The following is a 4654-nucleotide window of genomic DNA, read 5'->3' as shown; positions in this document are numbered from 1 at the left end:
TATTTTAAAATTAGAGAGGACCTGAGAGATAGTACAGTGGGTAAGGTGCTTGCCTTGCACACAGCCAACCAGAGTTCAATCCCAGGCATCCCGTGTGGTCCCCCAAGTATCACCAGGAGTACTTCCTAAGTGAAAAGCCAGGAGTAACCCCTGAACATTGCTAGGTGTGGCCCCAAAACCAAACAAAGAAATTAGAGTAAGAAAAAACAAATAGCAAAATTGGGTGGCAAAATAAATTCAAATATATGAGGAATCATGATAGATATGTCTTGAATTTAATGTGAAATTGTCAGAGCAGATAAAAACATACAAATTTAAGCTGCATGTGTTTTTTAAGTACAAAAACACATAAAACAATAAGGGGGAAATGTTAGCAATAAATCTAAAGATATATAGTAATATCCACAAGAACGGTCACTGTCACTGTCACTGTCCTCCCGTTGTTCATCGATTTGCTCAAGAGGGCCCAGTAACACTGTGAGACTTGTCACTGTGTTTGGCATATTGAATACGTCACGGGTAGCTTACCAGGCTTTACCATGTGGGAGAGATACTCTCGGTAGTTTGCCGGGCTCTCTGAGAGGGGCGGAGGAATCCAACTCGGGTCCATGTTGGCTGTGTGCAAGGCAAACGCCCTACACACTGTGGTATCGCTCCAGCCCACAAGAACGTCAATGAAAGTTTATTAATACAACACAAAACAGAATTTAAGATAATAAATAGCTCTGTAGCACTGTCCTCCGCTGTTCAACAAATAGTTCGAGCAGTCACCAGTAACAGCTCCATTGTGAGACTTGTTGTTACTGTTTTTTGCATATTGAATACCTCACTGGTGGCTTGCCAGGCTTTGCCCTGTGAAGATAATAAATACAAAATGAAATTAGTATGATTGCTATATATTATTTAAAATTCAGACTTACCAGAAAGATTTAACAATTCCAACTTAAATGCACCTAATAAAGTAGTTTCAAAATATTTCAAGTATTTAAAATTCTTTTATTAAATCACCGTGAGAAAAACAAAGTTGTCCATGATTGAGTTTCAGTATTACAATGCTCAAACACCTGTCCTTTGACCCGTGTACACTTCTCAACACCAATGTCCTCAATTTTCCTCTTTCCAACCCCACCCCAAGTCTGCCTCTGCCACAGACAGACACTTTTTTTATGTGAAGAACTTAACACCATCGTCTTTGTGGGCAATTCTATCATCACTAATAGGTAAATCAAGAAATTAGTTAAAAGTGTTACAGCTCTTTTAGAATTTGTCTAGCAGTTTTTCTGGTTGCTACTGGAAAGCCCACACTCACCCCCCAAACGAAATGAGTTGTGATACAAAATATTTTAAAAAGCAATAAACTTGTTCGTTTATTTATTTTATTTTTAGAAGCGCCAGGAATCAAATCTGAGTCCTTACACATGCTTTATCACTGAGACATATCCTTGATTCGTAAAATAAGTTCAGTTGTACATACAATACACTGTCCGCCAACAGTGTAGAATGCACATTCTCTCAAGCTCACAGAGAATACTTACAATGACTGGCCAGAACTAATATTAGTACCAACAAATTAAAATAAAAGCTGGTATCATATAGCCTTATTAAACATAGAACATAATTGTTATAGAGATAACACAAATTCCTGAAAGTAAAAAATAAATTTCTATTTACTCATGAGTAAAAGAAACTAAAATGGAAATTTGAGAGTACTTAGTTTCTATTTATTCACTTTTACCAGGAATTGTGGTTTGGGCCACACCCAGCTATGCTCAGATCTTATTCCTGGCTTTATGCTCAGAAATCACTTCTAGTGTGCTAGGATTTGGGAAGAAGGTTATTGGGCCTATCTGATGCCGGGGGAAAACTAGAAACACATGCAAGGCCTAACTTCCTAAAACACCTCTCTGACTCTGAAAGTTAGTTTTTAAAATACTGAATTTCAACATTGGTAAGATAAAGTTTATAAGCTGCTTGAGGGAAATCTATAATTTTGAGTACATACATTTGTTTTTCTAATGTCTGAAAATTCAGCAAGTAATTTATGTAATTAAAGAAAGTAATCAGGAAAAGAAGTAAAATAAACTAAAGTAAAATTTTTCAAAAGGTGATAATAAATGCAAAAGCATAAATTAATGATATAGAAAACAAATAAATAATTGGGATAAACCAAATAAAAAAATTGTTTGACATGAGTAATACATTTCCGACTACTAAAAAATCACTTAATCACTTAACTTCCCGTTAGTCGTCGATTTGCTCGAGCGGGCGCCAGTAACGTCTCCATTTGTCCCTGTTGCGTGCTAGTGTAGCCCAATGGCATCTGTTCGCTCTGGGAACATGAAGGGCCTCAAACCGATCGTTCATGATCTTCAGGAAGAAGTCTGACCATCTGGTAGGTGGGCGGCCACGCGGTCTCTTGACATCCCGTGGAATCCAATCAGTAACAGCTCTAGTCCAACGGTCGTCTTTAAATCTCATTACGTGACCAGCCCATCTGATTTTCGACACCTTGGCAAATGAGACAGCGTCCCTGATCCTTGATCGTCGACGGATGTCAGAACTCCGGATTCGTTCTCTCATTTGAGTGGAACGTGATATTCCAAGCATAGCTCTTTCTATTCTTTCTATTATTCTTTGGGAGACCTGAATGGCGTTCTCATCTTGTTTGCGTAGGGCCCAGGTCTCTGAGGCATATGTTAATGCAGGAAGAACAGTGGAATCAAAGAGATGTGCCCGGAGCCGGAGGTTCTTCGTCCTCTTAGCTATTTCTTCCAACTACTAAAAAAAAATTTGAAAAAAGAAAGCTCCACCGGTTCCCCCAAAGGTACAAATAAAACAAGAATATAAATGAGACATATTGAAATGGTCAATGGTCAACAGAGATTAAAATCTACTAAGGGATATAATGCACAAATGTAAATATTTTTGAAAATTTACGTAAAACATGAAAATTTTTAGAGAATGCATTTATTGTAATTTTTTAAAAGAGAAAGAGGATATCCAAATGATCCTATATAAAGTTGAATTAGTGCCCATACATTTTTCATACAAAAAATAATAATAGGCTCTAGAGGATTTTCAGGTGAGTTTTACCAAATGTTCAAAAACAGATGATTCCAATCTTACATGAATTATTCATTGAATATAAAAAAAGAGCCACTCCCAATTCATTTTATGAAGTGATGACTATGTATATGTAAAATGTTAATGCTTCTCATTTTTTAAAAAAATTGTATGTTTATATGTTTCATTTTTAATTTCTTCCTCTATCTGGAACTGATTATATGTGTATATATACATATATATATATATACGTATACATAGATTGATATAGATGTTGATATTGTCTTAGTACCATTTATTTAAGTGGGGGAGATGCAAAGAGATGAGAGAGATGCAAAGAGCCTCAACAATAAAGAAAAGGAGCCCTCATGTGACCGAAAAGACTAGAAAAGGTAGGCGTCAATAAAAAGATGATTCTTTGGGGATGAAAGGGAGTTTATCAAATGAAGAAAATAGGCGAAATAAAACACAGAAGTCTTATTAGTAAAATCATGTTTATAAAGGTACTATCAGTAACATTCAACTGGAAGTATGTTTCTCAAAGGGAAAATATTTCTGGAGGAAAAAATAAATTACAGAGCACACTTATACATTCATTAGGAATCAATCTTTCTTTCCCTTTCCCTTTTTCTGACTTCTCCTTCAGTCTCTCTTTCTCTCTCTCTCTATCTCTCTCTCTCTCTCTCTCCCCACCCCCAGCCTCTTTTCCTCTCCCTTTCCTTTCCTTTGCCTTCTGTCTCCTGGTTATTACGAGTGACATATTCCATTCAATGACAGCAAAAAGAATTCTACTCTTTCTGGTCAATGGAGAGGCTTTTCCATAAAACATAGCAAACACTTCAGCAGTGTGGGTAACTTGCTTTGGTTTGAAGCATGCTAAATTATTCTGTATCTTGGACAATGACATAATGCCATTAATGTGTGTGCCTGTGTCTATGAGATACTATTGTAACACTGTAACACTGTCCTGCCATTGTTCATCAATTTGCTCCAGTGGGCCCAGTAACGTCTCCATTTTGAGACTTGTTATGAGACACTATATAAATTCTTAATTTTACGAACTGAGAAGAGCAGTAATGATATTTTTCAATGAAAGCTATGTTTAGGCAACTCAGTGATTAAAAAATAAAATAAACAAATTGTTAGCTTGATATCCTTTATCTTTATTTTACAGTATTAAGTTGATATATAACTCTTTTGTACAATGCATTTATGAAATTTAAACCCATGCTCTCATTTACAGAGAAGCTCAAATGATCTGTCGGAAGATATAATGGTTTCTTGGTAACAGGTTTGATAGTGAAAGAATTTTCAGAGTGCTAAATTAATGATTAATATATTAACTATTCCATGCTTTTCTATTCAGATTTTTCCTTTAATGCATCAAATGGTCAATATAAACTGAACATTTAACATAAAAAAAAAGAAAGGACGAGTCAGGAGTATTTGGAGCCTGGCCCTTTAAGACTCTGACCGGAAGTGTCGGTGACGTCACGGAGCCCCGCCTTTCCCTGGGGTCTTTGGGGCGGCAGGATCTCCCGCCAGGCACCGGAGTCGTCGGAGCGTGAGCAGTCGGGGAGGGGCGGGAAGG

General features: G+C 36.8%; 1 non-coding gene across 1 annotated transcript; it reads left to right on the top strand.

The window, feature by feature from the left end:
• Positions 1-1241: 1241 nt before the first annotated feature.
• On the top strand, positions 1242-1303 carry LOC130029034 (U7 small nuclear RNA). The gene has a single exon (XR_008793251.1). It is a non-coding gene; the product is annotated as a U7 small nuclear RNA (small nuclear RNA).
• The last annotated feature ends 3351 nt before the right edge of the window (positions 1304-4654 follow it).

This window comes from Sorex fumeus, unplaced genomic scaffold, assembly GCF_029834395.1.
Source record: "Sorex fumeus unplaced genomic scaffold, SorFum_2.1 ptg000041l, whole genome shotgun sequence".
NCBI lineage: Eukaryota > Metazoa > Chordata > Mammalia > Eulipotyphla > Soricidae > Sorex > Sorex fumeus.
Note: the sequence above shows the minus strand (reverse complement) of the source record. Positions and strands in the feature narration are given on the sequence as shown.